Source organism: Ochlerotatus camptorhynchus, unplaced genomic scaffold (assembly GCF_037179485.1).
Source record: "Ochlerotatus camptorhynchus isolate MF236.1 unplaced genomic scaffold, CSIRO-AGI_Acam_v1.1 ptg000280l, whole genome shotgun sequence".
Taxonomy (NCBI): domain Eukaryota; kingdom Metazoa; phylum Arthropoda; class Insecta; order Diptera; family Culicidae; genus Ochlerotatus; species Ochlerotatus camptorhynchus.
The window spans coordinates 79929-99358 of NW_027040769.1; positions in this window are offsets into that span (position 1 = coordinate 79929).

A 19430-nucleotide genomic window follows, 5' to 3' on the forward strand; every position below is an offset into this window, starting at 1 on the left:
TTGTTCTTTGTTTGCAACAAAATTCACTTAATTCTATGTCTAGTAGGAGTTGGGCCGAATACTCGCGGCTTACTCGAGGTTAGAGGGGTACATTGTCGAAGGATAGGAAAAGAGGAGTTCGGGGTAGGGTTTCGTTGTCTCATCAGAGCGATGTCGCCAGTATGAATGGTAGAGTGGTTCTAGATTCGTCTGAAGTTCGACTGCCTATGGTGACCAGTGGGCGACGATGAGACTCATCGAGACGGGGGACAAGACAAACAAAAACTAATAAAGAGATACAAAAGACAAACGAATTAAATTCTTATACTAGACATTTGCAGAAACACATAAATCGACTGCATATAGCAGAGATCGCGGGTACCCAACACGTCTCTGATAGGAATATAGGGTTGTCTTCCTTGGGCCTCGAGGGTACTCAAAAGTCGCTCTCTGGCGGTGTCATTATTCGTACATTGCCAAACTGCGTGATGTCGTCATAACCGTTTCCACACCGACATATGTTTCTGTCCACGAGGTTTATTCTATTGAGATGCGCATCTAGCGAGTAGTGGTTGGACATAAGTCTACTCATCACGCGAATGAAGTCACGACTTAAGCCCAAGCCTTTCAACTCGAAAAGGTAATCTGACGCACTAAATGGTAAAGAGTCAGTCTTGTAAAAGATGTTGTAGGTAACGCTGCGTGTTGTGTGGCATGTGTAGTGTGTGATGGAACCGACTTTTGTGGCTTGCGTCGGTTCATGACATTGGCGCAGCCGGTGGAGACCAAGGTGTTTAGATTTGACGACTTGTGTTTGATCTTGAATCTTCACTCTGAACTGAGAGCCTTGTAAGCTCATATAATTAGTTGCAGAATGAGGTTTGATAACTGTTTAAATGAATCAAATCTATGAGGGGTTGGAAGCTTGTGTTTGCTTATTTGAATGATTTCGATTTTGCTGACTAGGTAATTTTGGAATTAGAGTAGGAAGTTGCTCAACAGAAGGATGTTTAGATGATTTAATCAAATGTATCTTCACTCTGAACTGAGATCCGTGTAAGCTTATATAATTAGTTGCAGAATGAGGTTTGATAAACGTCTAAATGAATCAAACCTATGAGTAGTTGCAATCTTTTTTTTTTTTTTTTTTTATATTGATTTATTTGTACAGGCTCAATCGAATAAACTTTACAGAGCCGAGTTATCATTTGCATTATACATGATTCATGTCTTAAATCTAGAGTTAAAGGAATTGAACCGATTACTCGCGGTCGTCTCGAGGTTAGTGGAGATTTACAATTTTTTGGATGGGGAAAGGGAGAAGGAGGTTTGAAATATGATTTATTATACAAATATTTAATTAATCCTAAAACATGAACTTATTTCTATTCATCTTGAACGCACAATACACAAACTAAACACAAGGTTAATCAAACTTACAATCTAAGGTTAGTGTTCTTAAAGTAAACATATATGAGTTTCATAAACTCCAGATCACGTCTAGCCAAAATATCCCGAACTGGAACATTAGGTTGTCTACCTCGAGCCCGAAGGGAATCGCATAGCTCAGATCTGACTCCACGATGCTCAGCACAAGACCAAAGGATGTGATCGGCGTCTTGGTAACCTTGTCCACATTCACAGAGATTGCTGTCTCCCAGCCCAACACGAAACAAGTGAGCGTTTAACGAATAGTGATTGGACATGAGGCGAGACATCAGACGAATGAAGTCTCGACCCACATCCAACCCCTTGAACCAAGGACTCTTCGACACCTTAGGGATGATCGAGAATAGCCATCGTCCCAAACTTCCTTCACTCCATTTATTTTGCCAGCTGGCGAGCGACTGTTGACGATAAATGAAGAAAAATTCATTGTAGGCGATTTGTCGATCGTAAATATCGCCTTGCATAGCGCCCACCTTAGCAAGTGAGTCCGCCTTCTCATTGCCCGGAATCGAGCAATGAGATGGGACCCATGCAAAGGTGATGACAAAAGATCTTAAAGATAAAGCACTCAGAAGCTCTCGGATTTTCATGAGAAAATACGAGGAGTGCTTTACCGGCCTCATGGATCGAATAGCCTCGACAGAACTGAGACTATCCGTAAAAATAAAATAATGATCTGGTGCAAGTGAGGCGATCGTTTCTATCGTATAATGTATTGCCGCCAGCTCAGCAACATATACGGAACAAGGAGCTTGAAGCATTCAAGAGGCGCTATGAAATTCGTTATAAATACCAAAACCAGCGGACGCCTCTATTAATGATCCATCTGTGAAGAACGATCTTGCGGAATCAACTTGGCCAAACTTTGCAGCGTAAATTGACGGAACAATCATGGAACGATGATGTTCTGGGATCCCACGAATCTCCCGCGTCATGGATAAATCAAAACTAACTGAATTGCCGAAGTCGGAGAAGCATACACGATGAGGATTATGCTGTGAAGGGCTGACATCCTGAGTTATGTACACGTAGTACAATGACATAAAACGAGTTTGAGGGTTTAGCTCAAGAAGCTTCTCAAAGTTTTCGATTACCAGTGGGTTCATAACTTCACAACGGGTGAGGACAATTCCGAAAACCGATCCGATAGTGGCAACATGCCCGCCAACACTTCGAGACTCATCGTATGAGTCGAGTGCATGCATCCTAACGCGATACGAAGACAGCGATACTGGATCCGTTCCAGTTTGATGATGTGAGTTTTAGCCGCCGACTGGAAGCAAAAACTACCGTACTCTAAAACCGATAAAATCGTTGTCCGGTACAACGTTAGAAGATCTTGCGGATGAGCTCCCCACCACGTTCCGGTAATTGTTCGGAGAAAATTGATCCTTTGTTGGCATTTTCGTCTCAGATACTCAATGTGGGATCTCCAGGTGCATTTGGAATCGAACCAGACCCCAAGATATTTGAAAGACATGGAATGAGTGATCGGTTTACCCAAAAGTTGAAGCTTTGGTTGTGCTGGGCTATGCTTCCTAGAAAAAACGACCAACTCAGTTTTCTCCGTGGAGAATTCGATACCTAGCTGGATAGCCCAAGTAGACAAATTGTCTAAGGTATCCTGTAAGGGTCCTTGCAGGTTGACCCCTTTGGGCCCTGTCGTAGACACTACGCCATCATCTGCAAGTTGTCTCAACGTGCAGTTGTCACTTAGACAATTGTCAATTTCTCTGACATAGAAATTGTACAAAAGGGGGCTTAAACATGAGCCCTGGGGGAGACCCATGTAACTAAATCGAGAAGCTGTAGAGTTTCCATGAGAAAAGCTCATGTGTTTCTCTGACAGCAAATTGTACAAAAAGTTATTAATTAATGGGGAAAGGCCACAAGCGTGGAGTTTGTCTGAAAGGACTTCAACCGATACTGAATCAAAAGCCCCCTTAATATCCAAGAACACAGAAGCCATTTGCTCTTTTTTAGCAAAAGCCAACTGGATTTCTGTGGAAAGCAACGCGAGACAGTCGTTCGTTCCCTTACCCCTACGGAAACCAAATTGAGTATCTGAGAGTAGGTGGTTCGTCTCAACCCATTTGTCGAGGCGAAAAAGGATCATTTTCTCCAACAATTTTCGAATGCACGATAACATCGCGATGGGACGATACGAGTTATGATCTGACGCGGGTTTTCCAGGCTTTTTAATGGCTATAACTCTCACTCGCCTCCAATCATCTGGAACAATATTGAACTCCAGGAACTGACAAAACAAGTTCAACATGCGCCTCTTAGCGACGTCTGGGAGGTTCTTCAACAAGTCGAACTTGATCCTATCAGCCCCCGGAGCCGAATTGCGACACGAAAGGAGCGCGAGTGAGAGCTCTAGCATTGAAAAAGGCTGGCTGATCTCGTCTACCGAATTCGTCGTTTCGCGAGGAATCATCTGTGCCGGCACGGAATCAGGACATACTTTTCGCGCGAACTTAAGAATCCACCGATCCGAGTACTCCTCGCTCTCGTTGTTTGAAGACCGGTTACGCATCCTTCGCGCCGTGTTCCAAAGCGTATTCATCGACGTTTCGCGCGATAAACCGTCCACGAATTGCCGCCAGTATCCGCGTTTCTTGGCTTTGATGAGGCTCTTGAGTTCGTGTTCAAGAGTCGAGTACGCTTCGAAATACTCGGGTGTTCCGCGTTTCCGGAAAAGCTTAAACGCGTCGGACTTTTTACGATAAACCTCAGTGCATTGCTGGTCCCACCAAGGGGTAGGAGGTTTCCTACGAAAAGACGTTCCTGGAACCGGCCGAGTTTGAGCTCGAAGCGCGCTGTCCAAGATCAGATTGGAGAGGAAGTTATATTCCTCCAACGGTGGAAGCTCTTCTACCGACGACACGGCTTCATCTATCGCGGTCTTGAACGTTGTCCAATCGATATTACGGGTGAGGTCGTACGCGACGTTAACGGATTCCGACGAATTGAACCCACTGGCAATCGAAATGCCGATCGGCAAGTGATCACTACCGTGGGGATCCTGGATCACATTCCACGTGCAATCCAACGATAATGAATTAGAGCAAAGTGTGAGGTCTAATCTACTTCCATTTGAGGATGGACCAGCCAGACGTGTTACTTCTCCATTGTTAAGAATTGTCATATTGAAGTTATCACAGAGGTCATATATCAAAGTAGAACGGTTATCATCATACAGTTCCCCCCAGCCTGTACCGTGGGAATTAAAATCTCCCATAATCAACCGTGGAGTAGGAAGAACTGAACAGATATCTGAAAGTTGTTTTTGACTAATCGAAACTCGGGGAGGAATATAAACAGAAGCAATACAAAGGCTCTTGCCTTTAACAAAAGCCTGACATGCGACAACTTCAATACCTGGAAATTGTGGAAGATTCACTCTATAGAAGGAATGGCACTTTTTGATCCCCAAAAGTACTCCTCCTCCACGCGAATCCTCACGATCCAGTCGAATAATGTTAAAATCATGAAAAGGAAGATCGATATCTGAAGAGAGCCAAGTTTCACATAGAGCAAATGCATCACAATCATTATTGTGAACCAAAAACTTAAACGATTCTATCTTAGGAATAAGACTTCGACAATTCCACTGTAGAACAGTGATCAAATCCCCGACCTCGTTTGGAAAATTATCCATCGAAGGAGATGATTGCTGCAAGGAGGGGCCACTTCAATGTCAACTGCTTCAAGAGGGTTTTCACAGTAGGAAGCATTGCCAGAACAATGCTTTTCAGAGGATCAGAAATATCGAGGTAATTGAGGATACTGTCCACAATGTTATCAAATGAGAACAACCCAGATGAAGAAGGGGCTTGTGTTCTGAAAATTGGGGCATCGGGGGTTTTGGATGTCCCCGGGAGAGGTGGAAAATCCTGGGTATAATCAGTTCTGCGGAATCCAGGAGGAGTAGAAGTCTCCTTTTTTCCACCACTCCTTGATTTGGGCAAGCTGATTTGGGGTTCTTGATCTGCAACTTTCCGCGAACGGATGCGTTTTCGTTTCCGGGCAGAACCTTCCGGAAAACTGAAAGAAACTCCCTCCTCAGCCAAGTCAGAGCCAGACTCGTCATCTGACAAAAGAGCGAAGGGATTTGTTTCGTTGGTCGATGGCTTGGCTGTCTTAAGCATTTCTGCAAAAGACCGCCTGGAACGTTCTTTAAGAGAGCGCTCTAGTTTTTCCCCGCGTTGTTTGTACACCGGGCATGACGAGAGACCATGAGGAGTTCCCTTACAGTACACGCATTTTGGTGCAGTGACTGTGCAGGCGCCATCCTCGTGCTTCTCCCCGCATTTGGAACAGCGTGCCTTGCTGCCACAGTGGGACGCCGTATGTCCCAACTGCTTACAGTTTTGGCAGTTCATGACCCGGGGAACGAACAAGCGCACAGGTAGTCGAAGTTTTCCCAGCTCGATGTAGTGAGGAAGGGCTGAACCAGAAAAGGTCACACGGAACGAGTCTGTGGGGGTAAAACTCTTTTTACCCTCGCTGACAGATACTGAGCCCAGTTTTTGGACATCCAGTATCTTCACCGGGGGGAGCAAGGGGTTCTTGAAACGGCCAACCGCCTGCTTCTCCAAGATCTCGGGGGTCAGACTCGCTTCGGTGACCACACCTTCGATCTCCAACAGTTGTTGCAATCTTATATTTGCTCAGTTTAAAGATTATATATTTGAAATGATAACCGAAATTTGAGAAATTATTGGATTTGTATATTTGTTGATATGAGTATGGATGAGTCATCAATCAATCAAACGCTGCGTGTTGTGTAGCATGTGTAGCGTATGTTCGAACCGGCTTTTGAGGATTGCGTCGGTTCACAAAAGGATGCACGAAATAGTAGCTACAAGTGATTGTTTTGCAACGCTTAGTAATAGTTATAAAATAGACCATTCAGCCGGAGTAAACTGTTAACATTGTGAGTAGAAGCTTACTGCATGACATAGAAATTTCAGGATGATCATGATTCTTCTGAAATCTTCACTGCTAGTTGTTCAAGTATTCATAACTAGGGGATTTGGACTTGGTTAGCTGAATATGTAAGAAGTTTGAGCTATTTAAATAAAACCACAGCCCTTTCTTAGAACGGGACAGAATTTTAAAATTTTAGTCCTAAATCTTTAATTTCCTCCCAAGCTTAAGTTTCCAAAACATTGTTATCAGTACATTTAAAATAATGGTGCCGCGTCTACATGGGCAACCTGTGCATGACACAGGAGCAAATAATAAAAAAATGTGCATTTAGATTTATATATGATTTCTGGTCACATTATAGCTATACTTCTATACTCCGGACCACAAGTTATCATTTATACACTATTTTATAGTATGGCTCAATTAAATCTACGACCTAGGATTAAATTCAGCTCCGATGGTCTGACTTATGCATTGACTTCTAAACATCTCGATATCACTACCATGACAAAACTCGTTAAATAGTGCTCCTAAAAGCGAGCTTTTTTGGTGGTGGGTGCCATCGTTTATTAATCGTAAATTCTTGATAGAGCTGGAATTAGGGCGTAACAGCTTTTGTAAGCAACGACTTCTTTCGATGATTTCTCAAAACTCAAGGCACGCTCACGCAAACCAACATAACCAATCCCAAGTAACAAATCTAGAGCTGCTTGGCTATATTCAAAATTTATAAAGGTTTTATTGCAGATGCAACCATTACCTACAGCTTTATGACGGTCATATACAATGCAAGTCATGAAACATTCTTATAGCTATCTACAAAACCCCTATAAAGCTAATTAAAAAACCAACTGATGCTTATGCTATTTTCACTTATGAAAGGTTTTATGATTGCTTTGAAGTGTACAAAAAAGTAATATAAATTGCCCTTATAAAACCAAAAAATAAATCCTATCGTTGCTTTATAAGTAAGCGCAATAAAACTAGTTGGCCATGAAACAGTTATTTTAAAACAATTATAAGCATTCAGTTGCAACTTGTCAGAAATGTAAATAGGTGGTTTATTTTTACAACATAGAAAAGAATAAAAACTTTCCGGTACTTCCAAGCGGAGCGCAAAGAAAATCAACAAAATTGTTAGCATGAGCATGAAAACATTTCGTGTATACGTATACGCGACGTAGTGTGCGTAAGAAAAACGTCAGCAATCTCCATGATTCTTCCGTTCTCGCTCGCATATACATGGGGTGACACGGTCGAATCTTGGTCGAAATACATGGAATGGTGACAGTCCTAGGTTGAAATCACGCATAACTTTTCATAAAGGTTAATGTACCATTCCAAACTTTTCTAAATGTTTTTAAAATTCATCGGTTGCACCCGTAGAATAGGAATATACATTTGCCCTCAAATAAAAAAATTAATTCAAGCTGAAAATTGCATAAGGTCCTAAGTAATATTGACAGATTCGCTTCGTCAACTTTCTCTTTGCATCCCCACGGTCATGTAAAGACATTCCCAGGTATTTTCAGCACATAAATCGATAAAAGAAGCTTTTATCTAGCATCCAATACGACAAACACATCAAGAAACGGTTCTGTGAATAAGTTATTAACGAAAGAGAAAGTCGACGAAGAGAATCGATCAATGTTACTTAGGACCTAATGCTAAGTTCAGCTTGAATTGCTCTTGTAAAAAAAATAGTTCTCGTAATAAAATCATGCATTATCCTTTTCTGTTCTGCTTTCATCCCATGCACACTGGGCCAGGAATGCAACCTAGCGGAGCAAAATTAATAACTCCGAAATGAAGCAATTTTTTTTCTGTTATTTCACATAACTCGAAAACAGTAGGCTGTGAAGTTTTAACGTATTAAGAAAAGTTGTTTATTTTATCAAGATAACCAACTTTGACAAAGTCGTGAAGTCTTCGAAACACAAATTCAATGCATTAAAAAAAGTTATAGAAAAAAAAAACATGTTCCACTAAAATGAAGAAATCTACAAAACACCAAAATATACCTCTCTCAAATTTTGATATTTTGTTTATCGAGTATTGCTTAATTTTTGCTGAAAATGTCAAAATTGTGTTTTTTTTCTCGTTTTTTCAACAATGTCTTTGAAATTTGAAGCTTAATCCAGTATGTTTCTTCACAAAAGCTATTTATTTAATGTATTTTCATAAGAGAAAAATATAACATTATAAAGCTGTAAGCAAAAAAACCGAAACAGAAAAAAACCATATTTTCAAGATTTTTTTCTTTAACTCCATATAACTTGGAACCAGTAGACTGTGGAAATTTTACGTCTTTGAAAGACCTGTTCATTTTGTCAAGATAAACAACTTTGTTCAAGACATCAAGTTTCCAAAACGTCAGAGAAAGAAGTTAGATTGTGACACCATCTTTGCGGAAGAGTTTTGAACTATTTGTTTATGTCAATAGATGGTCCTTATTATGATTAGAAATTTTGCCGAAGACACCAAGTCGCGGAAATGCTTCGTTTCGGAGTTATTAATTTTGCTCCGCTAGGTTGCATTCCTGACCCAGTGTGCAATGTAAGCATTAGACATTTTAAGAAATTGCGCTTGGTGTTTTTCTTGCCTGCTGTCTTCTGTCGCCATATTGTCATTATGAAAATGCCATTAGCCTTGGAATAAAATCCAAGAAATTTCAATAAAATAATGGCTAAATAAGAGATCCGAAATGATTTCCAGTGTGCATTGGTATGAATTTATGTATTGAGATCTGTTTTCTGTAAAATTAAGGTGATTCCATCAAATTCATTTAATTTCTGAAACAATCTTTTTTGTTAACTTGAATTATTTTGGAGGCGCATTTATTTAACGCTCATATTATCTCAATATACACGATAACATTTCAAGCGCATATGTTTTGGAACTTCTAAAAAGTAATATATTTTCTTTAAGATTTTCACTAATGTCGCCATGAAACAAAATTGATTGCATGGTGATCTTGACACCAACACTCAAACCTATTTTAACCGCTAAAGATTTCCATTTGGTTTCAGCAGAACAGAACAACAACAAGCTAATTTATGGCGGTTGCTTTGAAGCCAATACAAATTAAATTGGCTTTATAACTGATTTTCACCAAAGCGTCATAAAACTGCTTGGATACAATATTACTCTTATAGAGGCTATGAGAACCTTTTGTAGAGTATGAGGCTTCCTGACAAAAGGTTTTAAGACAGCTTTATTGTGATTCTCAAACATGCTTTATAAACCTTATCAAGAGTGGTCCACTAAGCTGTATGACGATCTTATAGCGGTTATCAAAAGGTTGTGCTGGAGCTATTAATTTTATTGGCGGTTTTATGAAATTGATCTCAATAACCACTAATAGAGTGCAATAAAACAAGAAATGCTACTTGGGATGGGAAGGGGAAGTCTTCCTCTACCAGATGGTGACGCAGATTTGAGTAAGCGAGCCTTGGCTTTCTAGAAATCATCGAGAGTCATTGTTTACAAAAGCTGTTACGCCCTAATTCCAACTCTATCTAGAATTGTGATGTAAGCTAAGTGATTGCCAGAGCTTCTATTACCTGGACATCAAATTAAATCATGCCTGAAACATACCACAAGTTGCCCACAATTAATGGTGCTTTGCACCACTAATCTTATTTGAAAACAAGCACGCGCTAAACAGGAGCAACAAGGAAACAGCAAAGTGGTACACTTTGGACATGTATCATACTTGCAGAGTGGCTTGAATGTGTGAGTTTGAATTAGATGAACATTGGTGATGTATGGGTACCTAGAGCGTGCACTTCTCGCTGTGCACTTGGAAATCTGATTATAGACAAACAGAGTAAAGCTGGGTTTAGACAAGGCAAGTCAATTGATCAACTCAGTTGAATTCAATTGGCTTGAAAAGTTGAGCCTGGTTCAACTTTTTTCAATTCAAGTGAGTTGTTCAAGTCAGTTGAATGGCATGGTTTACACGTTCAATTTGCGTTCAAGTCAGTTGAATTCAACTGACTTGATCAATTGACTTGCCCTTTCTAAACCCAGATTAACAGAGGAAGGGAGTTCAAAAGCTTTCTCAAAATTTATCACCTTCCCGTGTAGGAAGAGAAAATATTACACGCTCTCACTCTCTTGCTCAATGCTCTCAATTACCGATGGTTGCGCCAGTTGCGTCTTTTAAAACTTTGTGCTTTTTATGGTTCATTCAAATAGTATTGTTTTGATGAATGACGTGTACATTAATTCAAGTCTACTACTCGTGGGGATTAATGAATTTTCTTTAGATTTTGAAACTGTCTTCTACTAACAAAAGATGTTTTCGGAAGTGTTTGACTGTCATTCTTCATTACACTCCTCGACTGTTAGCCTTGTAATAAACACGAGAATAAATTTTATATAAGATATGAAGTTCTGCCGGTCCCGATAGTGTTTTTGATTAACGTGGGCATACTTTGGTTCGCTTGAAATGAAACATGTAAGTTTTGTCTATATAATTTGATAAACCCTTTTCAAATGATATGCGAGGTCTAAGGCTCGCACACAAATATTGACATCAGAGCATAAGCATAAATATGAAAAAAATAATTTCCGTCGCGTGACGGCCATTGCCGAGATGTCAGCAGCGAGCCACATCTCGTAGGGCATCGGAGTAGGCCAAAAAACGGTGGCGTTAATTATATGACTGAACATTAATTTGTAAGAAACATTACTTGCACGAAGTGTTACTTGTCAGAACATCAGTGCCTGCTTATTGATCATCAATCAATGTGTTAATATAAATAATAAGCAATGATTCAATACTGTGTAGTATGATGTCCCAAAATAACGATGTTTAAAAAACAAACTTTTGTATCACGGCAACTCTGGGAAATTTTGTTTAGATGTAAAAAGTCTCAGTTTTTTTTTAGTCGCATTTTCTTAGCTTAAAACGAACTTCTTTCTAATTATTGAAAATCTAGTGAAACTCAACCCTTTTATATTTTTAAATATACCTAGGGTCCATATTACAAGGAAAACGTATTCTTTTTGTGTGTAAAAAAAATTGTTACATTTTTGAGTTCCTTAGAAGGCATTTAATCATCGAAAAAGAGAATCAATCAAAGTGCTATTAATAATCTAATAAAACATTTTTTTTACGATGAACAAGATTTCCAACGTAAGTATGGCCCTATGTTGAAATCTCGCTAATATATTCACGATTTACTGAAGGTGGAAAACAAATTTTTGCACACATTTTAATTTCTAATCAATTTTCAGTTGATCCTTATTATTGTTTTCAGTTGATAACTAATCAATGACATATTTCTTTGGAGAATTATTTTCAAGATTTCTATTCTTGTTTACAGGATTAGTCGATGGCCAGACTAGCTCAATTCTCCTGCCAATCCTAGTTCGCATTCTCAAACTTGTAACCCCTAAGCAACATATCCAAGAGCTGCCGTAATCCATGGGGTTATTTTTACACCACGTAGACACCTACAGGGAGATGGTCATGTTGACGAGTGTCTACGGTTCATACACATTTTCGTACAGTGTATTAGTTTTGGTCCTATTGGTCCTTTAATTTGCCCTATCATAATTTTCAAATACAGTCAACTCTCCACAACTCGATATTACATAACTTTTTTTTAGCTCGATAGACTCTTTGGTCCCTTTTTTTACCCATGCATTGTACTCTCCATAAGTCGATATTTATTCTATTTGAAGCCTCCTTTGATCGATGTTCTATGTAGTGTTATTTTGATTCTATTGACTTCTCGACACAAGATCTCACTAATACAACCTAGCTAGTGTACCCGTGTAAAATCGATTTGTTTATTATTTTCAACCACGAAATCAGCTGTCAAAGTGTTCGACTTGGCAGCGGTTTGTTTTTTAAAGGTGGCACTTCTAAATTATGTGATGTTGATGGTAAAAAAAACATGATTGCTGGTGATCATATTGAGCAAACATGACCAAGAATATGCTGCTGGTATTTCGGGGAAATAGTCCGTACCTTTGATGTATACCGGGACCTATCATGAGATCTTTCAGCAAGGTTCTATTCAATGCTCAGGGCGGATTCTGGGTTAGTAGGCCAAACGGCTATTAGGTCGAATGGTCACTATGCCTAATTCTGGAAAATGATTTCTTAACTGAGAGGTTAGCACATATCATCGGTTAAAGACGTGTGGGTGAGAAAATTTGCAATATTTCTTAAAAGTTGCGAAGAAAATTTGCTCGTTTTAATAAGAGAATAACCAGCAAATAATATAACGATTAATAAGCCTATTCCATACTGGACTCAAATTGTCAACAATTATTCCGGCTCATGTCAGGAAGAAGAAGAAGACAAAACTACTATGAATTTCAGGCTCCCTACTACCTGAAAAAACCTGGAAACGGGGAATCCTCCGAGAGTTTATTTTTTTTCTGGAAAACCTTGAAATTTCAGGAAATGTAATCATTAATCAGGAAATATTCATATTTTCTTACTAAGGATTTTAATATAAATAATATAAAACATTTAATTATGCAAAAATTTAAATTGCTTATTATTATTATTCTTATTTTCTTTCATTCATTGAACATTGACCTTTTTTTTTAAATTCTTGTCTCAAAAATAATTATGCTTGGAAAAATTTTCAAAAGCGGCGCCGGTGGTGTAGTGGTAAGCGTGGCACGCTTGCCGGTATTGACCATGTAAGTATTAATTCACCAGATTTTGTACACTGAGAATGGATTGCTAAAACCAAGGCCCATTCATATGATTCTTTGTGCAAATTTCGTTGGATCTGGTCAATCACGGTGTAGCAACTACGAAATATATGTTCGAAAAAACTCTTGCTCAGCGGCACCGGTTGTGTAGTGGTAAGCGTGATTATCTCTCACTCCAGCAGGCCTGGGTTCAATCCCAGTTGGCGCCGCTGAGATGTTCTGAGGCATAACATCTCTAATCACGCCTTTCTTCGGAATGGAAGTAAAGCCGTTGGTCCCCGGTTCATGAGTTTATGAGTCGATAGGTAGGGTTCAGGTGTGGAAGCTGCCTCCCTGGCGTCGGTAGTATTGGTGATCAGCACGGAAAACAAGATCAACGGAAAAAAAAAAATCAAGGAGAATTTTTTTTTTCAGGATCTTATTTCGTAGGTATTTTATAGATCACAGATTTGAAAAAAAAAACATCAAGATTAAGGTTCTTGCATAATTTTCAAGACTTATGATAATTTCAAATAAACTCATTCTAAGGAAGTTCTGGGAAGAACTGTGAGAAAAAAACGTCAAGTGCAATCTGCTTTCAAGGTAGTCGAGATGCTATGGAAAACCTGAATACCAAAGTAGTTCTGAGTAGAATTCCACGTAAACCCTATATAGGATTAGACATAAATTTTAATGAAAATTCAAACGGATTTCTGAAATTAATTCCTAAGGTATTGTGAAGAGGTATACAAGGAAATTCAAAGAATAATTCCAAAAGACTTCTAAGGATAATTTAAAAAAGTTTTAAGGAATCATGTTCTGGTGCTAATTTTTAGAGAATTCAAAGGAGAAGTCCAAGGGAAATGTGAGGAAAATTTCAAAGAATATTTGGGGTTCATAAAAAAAAGTAAAAATAAATCCCTTGAAAGAATACATAGGATTTTCTGGAGTATAAAAAGTGAATCGTGAGAAGAACTCCAAGTGAATTTTCCGGAGAAATTTCCGGGGAATTCCTAGATAATACAGCATAAATTTTTAGTAATTTGAAGAGAATTTCAAATTTAATTAAAAGAGTGTTTTCTGCAGATGATTTTTAAAAGAAATTGAGCAAATTATAAAAAAAAATCCAGTCAGAGGTATAAGATGAATTCAAGCAAATTCTTCGTAAACTACTGAATAAATCCTGTTAACATTTCCGAGCGTATCAGGGTGATTCCAATAAAGTTTTTTTTTTTGAGTTATTGGACAAAAATAAATAATCAAGATCCGGGATTTGGAATTTTTTGGCGTAGGACTACGTCTTTGATTTATATATGGGGGTACACTTTGTGAAAACCGAAAATGGAAAATGTATATAAATTATGAAAGATTTGCAACCTTTATATCTCAGCTGCCCCTGGACCAATTTCAATAATGTTATCACCAATTGATCAGAAATATTCCTACGCATCGATAACAATGATTGCGACTGTTGATTTTCAACAATAAACTATTGAAAATGTGGTAAAGATCAAGCATTGTCCAAAAGCGTCGAAGCAACTAACAAATCCACCAATTACGTACATGCATATGCTGCTTCCCCAATATCGTCATCAGAGAGTCGTTAGTAGACGAAACAAGTTTAAGTGGCATTCGTCTCCGATTTTCTGGCGTATGCGAATAGGGAGGATACAACTGCGCAACATTTTGCACACACATGACACATCACACAAAATGCTCTCCAGAGTTGTAATCTTGTAACCAAACATGGAAGTAGGGTTGCAAGTGATTTCGATCGATTCTCTTCATCGACTTTCTGTTTCGTTTATAACTCGACGTCAAACACATTCATTGATTCGTTTGTTGTTTTGGATAATAGAAGTGCATAGCAGAAATAGTGCGAAGCCAGCGCCGGTGATTTAGTGGTAAGCGTGACTGCTTTCTCACGCCAATGGGTCTGGGTTCAATCCCAGCCGAGGTCGGAGGGATTTTTCTGAGGCATAAAAATCTCGGCCCATATGTGGTTTGAATGGGTGTGATATCCTACGCAGGTGTGGAAACTGCCTTCCTGCACATTCGATTGCCGTCAATGGATGGAAATTGATGTCCGTCGGTGATTGGCACTAGATTGCGGAACAGAGACCGACGTTAAATAAAGGAAAAAAAAAAAAAGAAATAGTGTGAAATTGGTTAGTGAAGCCATGGTCATCAAAAGAGGTAACCGATGAAGATAATTGACTTTCACCCCGCTGCCTTTAAGCCCCTTAATTCAGTCGTTGTCATAGCAATGATAACTAGCATCGCACCGGTTTTGGTTCTTGGGTTGCACTTGCTGGTTGCAATTCTGCTGTTCGACATTTTCGAAGGACCACCAAAAAACATGAAATCCCACGCAACACGAGAAAAGGGCCTATCATTGTTGATCGATTCTCTTTATCGATTTTCTCTTTCGCGAACAACCTGACTGCAAATGAATTTCCCATTCAGTGTGTTGTTTCAGGCGCAGGCTAACATCATCTTCTATCGAACTATGCTGCGAGCTTAGCAAGAAATTCGCATATGTTGCCGTGGTAAATCAAAAAGAAAGTCGATGAAGAGAATCTAACAACGAGGATAGGCCCTTTTCAAATGTTACGCGAGTGTAATTTAATTACGCTTTTTTTTTAGGGATGCCTAACAGTCCAATTATTCGATTAACGATTAATCGTAAAGATTTTCCAGCTATTCGATTAAATATTTATCAAATTTACAATTACTCGAGCACGAAACCAACATCTCTTCTTATTTCTACTCGTTTTATTTAGCGCAGTAGAGAAAACAAACAAAAGTATTAATTTATCTGAACAGGCTTGGAAAAGAACCATGACGTGAAACAGGATCATAAAATCGCCGAAATAAGAGTTAAGCGTGTTTCTGCTAAAGGCTAAGATTTACCAACTTGTTGAGAGAAGGAGTTTAACGAGAAAAACTAAAAATGGGAGGAGCTGTAGCTGGGTGGACACTGACATCCTGCGGCCTTTCAAACTGTCGCAAACACCAGTTCATCCCTTGTCCAGCAGCAGACGGGCCGATACTATTGCGAGTGCCTATTCATTAAACCGAAGAATATGGGATTGTCCGGTCCGATTTGCTGATCCAGCTGCCTACACGTCATCATCATCTTCCAAAGGCTTTAAGTCTGTGCTTTTCAGGGTCACCAAGATTTTTCAAAAGAGGTAAAAATTTCTGAACATGTCCCAACTAAAATTCATATCAAAAAGTTCTTCTCAGGGCAATCATATTCATACTAAAGTGTATAAACTGAGAGACCCCGCTTAAATTCTAATTCCCACACAAAACACAAGCTACTGCTGTAGTTAACAAATAACATTTATTATATAAGACCATGTAGTTCTACGTCACCATTGCATACAGCGCCATAGGGCTGTCCCTTGTAGTTTTTTTTTTTTTTTACATAAATTAATGAATTTTGAGATTTCTTGTTTAAACAATTTTATAATCCTGAATTGAGGAAAATCTCCAAGACTCAGGTAGTTTGATTTGAAAATATTCCAGACATGAGGAAATTTCCAAGATTCGGGAACGTCCAAATAATCTGAACCAATATCTAAGCGTTTAAAATCTTAAAAACATAACTGTGTAAGAAAGTTCGTCAAAATTTAATTAAGTCTAGAGTAATGACCGGCATTAGGCCGGCTGGACACTAGACTGATGCAAAATTTGAAATTTTCGCTCCACAGTGCTCAAACGGTTCCAAATTGATTATTCTCCCAAAATTTGAACTCATTTAGTGAGAAACTGACTTAGCACAAACCATTTGAAGTTTATATGGGAATTACTATGGAGCAACCATAATTTCGGTTCATATCTATCTCAAAATTCACCAGTTCATTCTACATTAGAAAATGATAGCTGACCTTGTTGAAAATTTAATCAGCAACAACTTTGTTAAATACCACTTTTCGATCAAATGTAAGGAACAAAAATTATTAATGATTCAAGTCACTGATGTCTTATGATTATGCTCAATCAACTGTTCAGCAGGCAACATTGGTATTCATGGCGCGTAGAATAGAGGACAAAAATCATGGCTACTATGTCACACTGCAGAATACAGTGTTGCCCACAATACAGTTGCTTAATCTTGCCATAAGATTATCAATCTCTCAAACAATTAATAACTATTTAATTTGACGTTTGGCTCAAAAACTTTCTGCAAAATTGTAGCTTATAAAAATTCCCATAAAAATAGCAATAGAATTTGTTAACAGTACAATATGTAAAAAGATTAGAAGTTTGTGTGTATTGGCTTAATATAATAAATCTGATTAGTTAGAACTTCCATAAATGCTTTCTTGCACCATTTTTCATAATCATATGAGTAAGTTAGGCCAGATACTCCAATTATTTTTCTTTAAATTATTCACGATAAAAAATATTTTGTTTATTCTATAAAACGATACTTCTTTAACTCGATGGTGCCTTCAGTTATGGAGAGTTGGCTGCATTTTTCATTTTTTACAACATTTATTTCGATACAAGTTTATTTTGCCATTAATCTAGGCAACAAAAAACATGAAATCTTATTTCAAATTTAATTTAGGCCCTAGGACTAAATATTGGAGCACTAGTGGCATAGCTGGCTCACTTACCATAGATGATTTCTGACGCAGGAGGAGCAGGCGTAGTTACTAAGCGGTTCCTTAATGAAAAAAGAATTAAGTGACTTTTTACCAGATTCTTTGTATTTTTTAAAGAGATTTCTTGCACCATTCTTAAAACTTGAACCACTGTACAACGAAAATGTATGCAGAAACACTTCACCAGTCCTAGTAGAACAGCTGTGTAACTAATTTCAATCATATTCAATTTAAAATGTTTTTTGTAACAGAAATGCACTACAGGAATGCATTTCGATATAGAAGGACACATGTACAATTGTATACATAGCCCCCTTAGATTCTCCAGAGTTAAATTTAGTATAGATACATAGTAAAATATTCAGCTCCATTCATCGGGGATCGCTGCCTGTAAAGCCACACAACATTTCCCCAACCTAACAAAAAACAGAACCTCAAAGCCAAAACACTGAAAAAATTCCGATCACAATCGCTTTCTGTCTTTCACTGTTACTGTGAGCTGTTGTTACTGGTCCCACCGGGCAACCAGCGGTGGATCGTCTGTCTGGCCGTTCGATGGTTCCATTATGTTTGTACAGCTGAAAATTTCCTGTAAAAGTCAAACAACTCATCCGGCCGGCCCAGCCAGTAGTGTGCTGCTTTTCTGGTGTTTTGTATTTAGCATTTTGGAAGAACCGGACAATTTGGAAAAACGAACACAGAGAAGGAAAATAAAACAAGCACTACTGACTGTGGCAGCGATCCGATCGGTATCGTTTCTCACGCCATCGGCTAGTGCTGACTGACTGACCACCAGACCAGGCCGATGGATGCGGTGTGGAGGAAATAAAAACTCGTTGCTGGAAAAATGTAAACACAAATTTAAAAATAGTACAACAAGAGAGCAAAAACGAATAACGATCCTGGACACACGGAAGCGAAAATAAGATTGGAATCGAGATTTTTCATATCAACACATAACATCGACGAATGTTTGAATGCAAAGAAAGAAAACATCCACTAACATGTTTGGAAAGAGGATTGGTTTTTGTTCGCGTTGATTTATACTACTGTTTCATGTTGACTGTTTGAACATATTTTTTGTGTGTTAACACTGTGTTGGTTAATGTGGTTGCTGTTTGCGATTTAGAACTGCGACATTTAATATCTTGGTATGAGGGTTTTCTAATTTTAATAATTTAACAGTGTTCCACAAAAAAGCTAATAAATGATCAGGAGAGTCGAGTAAGATTATCACCCATATTCTTTTTTTCGTTTGAAACGTTTCGAACGAAATTAAGAATATGGGTATAAATCACCATGAGGCATGGAGCAAAACATTCAAAACGCGCTTCAAAGGCATTTTGATCTCAAGAGCGTGTTGAAAACATATAAATAGTAAATTGCGTTTCTGTAATACAAATGTTGTGCAGCGTGTAATTTATATGAAACGGAATAGGGTTTGTTTCTAGGTTGAAAGTATTCGCAATTTCTTGAACGAAGCTTATTGATGCAAAATTAAATTGGAGTACTATAAACGTATTATAGGCGTCGACAAATAGAATAAGAGGAATGACAAAATGTATAAAAATAAAAATAATCTGTGATAAGTATTACTGTACACTCCCGAAATCGATTGTAAAAATGTGTTCTTCAGAAGAAAAAAATAAATAAATACATACTCAACACACCAGTGAAAACAAAGTGTACATCGAAACGATTTATATGTATACACCGAAAACCACAGTACACCACGTGGAAAACAAAAATCAAAGATGATTTACCTATTTGGAATCACAAAAA